The 7407-nt window shown below is 35.4% G+C and overlaps 1 long non-coding RNA gene and 1 pseudogene across 1 annotated transcript; one reads left to right on the top strand and one right to left on the bottom strand.

Annotated features, from left to right (window-relative positions):
- The first annotated feature begins 342 nt into the window (after positions 1-342).
- Positions 343-625, top strand: LOC128869159 (uncharacterized). Its single transcript, XR_008455210.1, has 2 exons — positions 343-394; positions 475-625. It is a non-coding gene; the product is annotated as an uncharacterized LOC128869159 (long non-coding RNA).
- Positions 626-868: 243 nt separating this feature from the next.
- Positions 869-4192, bottom strand: LOC128870383 (uncharacterized; annotated as a pseudogene).
- Between the last annotated feature and the right edge of the window lie 3215 nt (positions 4193-7407).

Genomic DNA, 7407 nt, shown 5'->3' with positions numbered 1-7407 from the left:
AGTTCAATGGGAAAAGTTGGAAGCAGTGTGAAGAAAGGTATAAGACCATCATGAAACGTAAAAAAGTGGCGGTGGAAAATAGCAGGACCTCAGGTGCAAAACCCCAAAAGCTACAGTTTGAAGAAGAGCTCGAAAAAATATGCAAAATAGATGATTCCATTGAGCCGGCAGTTAAAATAAGTAGCCAATGTATGATAAAAAAAGAGGTCGCAGCAAAAGAAAAGCAAAGAAAGAGGAAAACGCTCCTAGAAACTATGTTAGAAATTGCTGCTAGGCAGGAGGGTGCCAGAGAGAAGCGACACAAGGAAAGAATGGAGAAAGATGCAAGAATCGAAAGCCTTTTGGAAAAGTGCATCAGTGAAAACAAACCAGCTTGAAGCTGTGGGCGTGTGAGGTAAGTTATTAAAGCCGGTTTGAATTGTGTATGCTGCTTATGATCCATTAAATGTTAATTGAAATATTTTGGTTTTGCAGGCTTCTGTAATTTAGTATAAAATGGGAGGAAGTGCCTTTCGTTCCTGGTCCAACGTTTCGCCTATTTATTTTTTACTTTGTACCTGCTTGAAGCAAATAAATATGATCTCCCTTATTTTCAATAAATACAATATATAAAACAAAAGAAAAAGTAGTTTTTTAATATTTATTGAAGTTTCTTTCAAGGTACATCTCGTTAATGCAATTAGTGCGTTCGAAAACTGTGCTAGTCCAAAATTTTACATATTTGGTCTCTTCATTGACTGGCCTTAAAACGTTCCTTAGCTGTTAATATTGTACAAATAAGGGGAAATGCCAAACGAAGTTAAAAATAATTTTTTTGATTTCCTCGGAACGTTAATTTTGAACATTTACTGTTTTTGAGCTAACCTATTCAATGTTGCTAAGTAGAAAATTTCCAAATTTAGGTACTTACAAAAAAACATGTCAAAAAAGTGACTTTATTTGACTTCTTTTTATTTCGTCCAGCTCAGTAAGAACAGTGTCGCTTACTTCGAAAGGAAAATGTTGTTCCTGAACGGAAGCAGGATCAACGCAGTATTCTTTTTTCTCTATAAAATCTTGTTTCTCTATGCAAATATTATGAAGTACGCAGCATGCTACTATAAATTTCGCTGTAGTCTCAACTTCATGAAAATCTAATCGCATAAGTTGCCGGAAACGACATTTTAAGAACCCAAAGGCGTTTTCAATTCGGACCCGTGTTTCACTAAATTTGTAATTGTATCTCTCTCTGCTCAGTTAAATTCCCGTAATCCCTATACGGCGTTAACAAATAATTTCGGATCGGATATCCAGAATCCCCTAACACATGATATTTTGGTAAACATAGCTTTGGAAGTTCTTTACCAATGAAAGATAACTTCAAGACACGCGAGTCGTGCACTTTACTCGCCACGCCAGTGAAAACATCTAAAAATTTTAAATTTGAATCACATATACCCTGCATAGTCACGGAAATTGTGTCATGCCTATTTATATAAGTTGAACGAATTTTTTTTTTCGGCGCCCTTATCGAAATGTAAGTTCCGTCAATGCAGCCTAATACGTTAGGAAAACCAGAGATTGCCGCAAACTCATTTGATATAATCTCTTTTTAACACACTTTTATTAGCTTGGGTTGTATGTATGTATGTATGTAACGGAATCTTCGAGCTTAATTTTCACTGGCTTCTAAAAATCGGATCGACTTGGAATTTTGCACACCTATCAAGGACCGATGACAATGCAATAATTTCATAAAAGTTTTCCATTATCCTTATTAGGATTGCCAGGATTAATATTTTCTTTTTTTACCTGTGGGCAAAAAGTAAGGTGAATTTGGTTGTAAAATGAAAAATCTTTATTTATTCTTGTAAATCAGTTTCTCAGGCTCCCTCCACGAAATAAGTTCTTCATCCCGATTACTTCTTTATCACGGCCGATAACTGCATAGCTTTAGACTCATAGTCGATAAGAAAGAAATTAAATATAACACGAGTATATCGAATCATTTATTCACTGACTGCAATGATAATAATAATTTTCATTCATAATAAAAAATAGTTAAAAAAAAACTAAAAAACACGCTTTTTTGCTAATCGAACTAAAAAGTAGAAAACAAAAAATAGTTTAAAAAAACTAAAAAACACGCTTTTATTGCTAATCGAACTAAAAAGTAGAAAATAAATTTTAATGACAAAGAGACCTATAATGAAGTAATAGCAAATCGAACGATCAGTCATAGTCAACTACCTCAGAACAGAATTATAACAAAAATTAAGATACAAATAGAGTAATTCAAATTAGAGTTAAAAGCGTGGGATGCATTTTGCCTCACTCTCATAACCCTCTGTACATAGGTAGTTGGTAGAATGATTGTAATATTTACTATATCAAGGATCTCAATTTTCGCTTTTTCAATTCAGGACTGCTAAAATGAAATGTCAAAAATGTGTAGACTTTATCTGTGCTGCTCGGACACAGCCGATTAATGTGAGCAAGAAAGAGTCAAATAAGGGGCTACTTTTGTTACTGATCAGCTGATTAATAGGGCAATTATCTACACCGTCGATACCAGAGAGGGCAAGAAATGTTGCACTTTCACATTTTTTTAGGTTTGCCCTTGGAGAAACGATAAAGCTGCCTCTTGGGAAGATTGCATTCATCTTACAAAAGATCACAAAATTCCAAAGTGGCAGCACAGGGCAACATTTTCGTGTAGAAAAGAAAACGCTATTAGTAAAAATGTTCATCAAATTTGTATGAAGATTTAAATTTGCTAAAACGCACACAACAAAATGTGAGGTAGTTTTATAATGTATTTTGTTTAAATTCTTCTTTTTAAATTAAATCAACAAACACTTAAATTACTTTGATTTTAAATGTTGGCGCATAATTCAAATCTTTTATTTTTAAGATTATTGTATTTGTTTGAAAATATAAATTGAATAAAATTACGTTTATCAAGGGAACATAAAAATGCGCAAGCAAATTCCTTGCAAAATTCCGTCGACATTCGTAAATTTGATTTCATACAGAAACCAAAACCTCAGCAGAGCCAATGCACTTGTATCAGAGAATGTTAATGCAATGAGAAGGTGCAAATGTTACTGTGAGCTGTTTTTAGTACAATTGAGATTTGAAAGCTTTGTAGTGAGGAAATTTAGCACACCGAGTTTATAGACACCTCACTGACTTTTGCCCACACAAATATTAGAAACACCACACATCTTTCACCTCAACACACAACACATTTCTCACCTCGACATTAAACCAATTAAATTTTTACTATTTTCGTATTTTTGAAATAATAAGCGAATACGTAAAATTTATTACATAATTTTTTTTTCAATTACATTAAAAAAAAAAACGAATTAAAAAAAAAAAATTAATAAAAAAAAGTTTGCGCCGGGAATTGCAATCGAATCTAACATGTGGCGAGGAAAAATAGGCGTAGCGTTTATTTCTTCGACTGCTTATTTTTTACCATTTTGTTACTTTTGAAATGATAAGCGGATACATAAAATTTATTACAAATTTTTTTACGATTACATTAAAAAAAAAACACATTTAAAAACAAAAAAAAAAAAATTTGCGCCGAGAATTGATGGCGAGTTACGTGGGGAGGATAAATACGCAGAGCGTTTATTTCTGCGCCTGCGTTGTGAACAAAAGGTTTGTGATGTCTACGTAGATATGTATGCGCGCGACGCGAATAAGTTTTAATAAATTCTGAAAGTAATTCATGAAGTTTTTCATTACATACATTCATAAATGAACGTATACTCTATATGTATATAAATGATGGTATATGACAATATACATAATATGTACATATGTACATGTCAATAGGAGGTATTTGCATTCAGAAAAAAAGAACGGTTTAAGATAAATCAGCACTTATTTTATATTGTACATATGTCAATTTATAGTTTATGTATTCGACAGCATTTACATACATATGTATGTATATACATTTGTATATGAAAAACAATAATACACAAGCGCAAGAACATAATCTTCCTTTCATACATATGTACATATGCATGTATGCCCAATAACCTTGACTTATGTACATATGTACACATGTCACAGCACATCACATTCTTACAAGAAATCAAATACACATACGCACTAGTGAACGAGTTTCTTCCTAACAAGTGCACAAACAATTCCGCTCTATGTATGTATATATACTCACTTTATGTCCCAGCATATATACATACATATATACCTACTTGCCTTCTAAACTTCCTACAAAATAATTGCATTCATATGTTACTGCATCCATGCACGTTCATACATTCAAGCATACATATATGCGCGAGCACAGCGCTCCCTCCTTGGGAGGGATGCATGTCGCCCAAAGCTAAAATCTAAGCCCAGCGGCTACAAAAACAAAATACATTTGTAGACGCAGTCGCAGCGGCCATGATTCTATCAGCGACGGCGCTGAACAATTTAGAACAAAAACAAAAAGTTCATTCATAAGTTCGAGCTCATATTTCAATTTCATTCATAAAACGAGCCGCCCATAGCCAATTTTCGCGACCATTCGAAAATAGTCAATATTGGAATATTTCGCGTGGAATTATTTGCCAATATTTGATAAATCTTGAATTTTTGTCATGTCGAGTGACCGCGGCTCCGTATGTATGTATGCACCCTTATATGTATGTAAATATGTATTCTAACTGTTCGACAGTCGCGAGTTAATGCGACTTAGATTCCTTGATCAATTCCAGCGAATCACACATTTCTGTCCGCAAAGCCACATATATGCACCCTATGATAAAAAAGTACCGGGAATGTTTAAATTAAAAAAAAAACAGAGTTAAATTTAAGGCAAGTTTAGGCCGACATGGCCTCCAGCTCCTTCGTCGTATTCTCTTTGATCGGTGCGATGGCGCGTTATCATCCTGCAAAATCCAAGAATTATTTGCTCACATTTCCGGCCGTTTGCAACATACAGCATCTCTCAAAGGCTTCAAAATGGATAAACAATATTCGTTATTGACTGTCTGGCCCGATGGAAGGTACTCATGGACTATGCCTTGGCAATCGATGAAAACAGTCAACATCACCTTCCCGGTTCTTTTTGCTCATAGGGTATACATATCCCATCTTTTCACTGACAGACAAGAAGGCGGTCGCAGTTGTTGTTTTTTATATGCATACATTTTGCGTTCGTTGAAAGCTTGTATATATTTATACAAGGTGGCGCAAAAGTAACCTTGCGATGTTTTTTGGCTGTAATTTAAAAAAAATATGAAAAACTTTGATTCTTCTTGTGGATTATTTTTATTTGGTCTTTTAATTTTTTTTACATCAAGTCGAGAATATGATGTCATGTAAATGGCCGTCGCCACAGTTGATTGCCATTTGAGTCCTTTTTATGGCGTTTTCCATCACTTTGGCCAAAACTTCCGGCGATAGGTCCTCACATTCTTGACGGATATTGTCTTTAAGAGCTACAAGAGCCTGAGGCTTGTTGACATAAGCCCGCGACTTCAAAAAGCCCCACAAAAAGAAGTCTGGAGCGGTCAAGTCCAGCGATCTTGCAGGCCAGTGCAAATAGCCAAAACGGGAGATAAGGCACCCGGGAAATGCATTCTTCAGCATATCGGTTGTGGCACGTGCAGTGTGTGCCGTTGCACCGTCCTGTTGGAACCACATGTTTTCCAATCCCAATTCATCAAGTTGCGGCAGAAAGAACTCGTTGATCATTGCTCTGTAGCGCTCACCATTCACAGTAACCGTTTGGCCCGCGACGTCTTCGAAGAAAAAAGGTCCGATGACTCCTCCAGCGAAAACAGCACACCATACAGTGACTTTGAGCGGGTGTAATGGCTCTTCGTGGGTTCCACGCGGATTTTCTGTGCCCCAGAAACGTAAATTTTACTTATTTACGTACCCGCTAAGATGGAAATGGGCCTCATCACTCATGATTATTTTTGATGAAAAATCATCTTCCTCTTGGTGGTGATTAAGAATGGCTTGAGCGTATGTTAGACGCGATTGGCGGTCAGCAGTTAACAGCTGATACACCGTCTGGACTTTGTACGGAAACATCTTCAAATCTTGTACCAAAATTCGCTGTAAAGACCGTCGACTGATACCCATTTGCGTGGCACGTCGTCTGGTCGATGTCGACGGCGCTTCCATGACATCCTCGGCTACAGCAGCAATATTCTCTGCAGAACGGCTACTTCGGGGTCTGCCACGCCTGGCAGCATCTCGTGTTGTGCCAGTCTCTTCGAGGCGAGCGGCTAAACGTCGCAGTGTTTCACCAGTAGGCGTTGGACGGCGAGGAAATCTGCGACGAAATTCACGTTGTGCCAAAGTCACCGACCGATTATTGGTCAAATAAATAGTCAGCAATATTCCGCGTTCTGGAGCAGTGTAGCGTAACATTGTTTATTAACGTGTATTTCGCAAGTGTTTACTACACAAATGTCAAAACAGAACTGACATTAGGGCCCAATCGCAAAATTTATAGCATTTTCTTATAGGAGGATTACTTTAGCGCCACCTGTTATATATTTATATACATATGCGTGCATGCGCGTTTGGCTTTCTGGATGGATATTAGAATATTTTTTCATCAATATGGGAATGTAAGTACATAGTTTAGATTTGACTGAAGAGATTAAATATAGCATAATGCATATTCATATGATTGCCTTTATGGCTGTTTTACATATAAATCTATTCAAAAGAAGTATGAATAATGTTATATAGAAAATAAATTTCTAAATAACAGGTATTAGAAAAACCTGAATACACTATTTTAAATAAATTCTAATTAAACCAAATACAAAAAAATAAATAAAAATATCGAACAAAGAAAAATACCTAAGGGACTTGAACCTGAGTCAAATATGGGACGATGTACTGCATACACGACACGTCTTTCACAATTGCGCTAAACTATAATTACTAATGAACTTTTGTAAATCACTCATTTATTCGATTCGCAGTTTTATATGCACATATTCTGCGTTAGTTGAAAGTTTGTATGCGTAATTATTGTATATGCATATGCGCGTTTGGCTTTCTGGACGGATATTAGAATGATATTTCTCATCAATATAATTTGGATTTGATAAAAGAGATTAAATACGTATGTATATTACATATTTTCTGTTTTGATTGATTTAATATATATAAAAATCAGGTCATATCCAGTATGAACTATTTTATACCGAAAAGAAATTTCCATTTATGAAATACAAAAAAAAACAAAACACCAGTCTAACGGTTAGACGCGATAGAAGTGAAACCTTCCGTAAAACAAACTGAGAGAGAATAAGACGAAAGCAGCATTAGGAGCAAGATAATTATAGGTTCATTATAATATTGCTATAAAGTTCATATTTTATTTTCTTCATTTTATTATTATTCATCCTCAATGTTTTCAATTTCAACAAA

Source organism: Anastrepha ludens, chromosome X (assembly GCF_028408465.1).
Source record: "Anastrepha ludens isolate Willacy chromosome X, idAnaLude1.1, whole genome shotgun sequence".
Taxonomy (NCBI): Eukaryota; Metazoa; Arthropoda; class Insecta; order Diptera; family Tephritidae; genus Anastrepha; species Anastrepha ludens.
The sequence above is the reverse complement of the archived record's forward strand: the minus strand, read 5'-3'. Positions and strand labels throughout refer to the sequence as shown.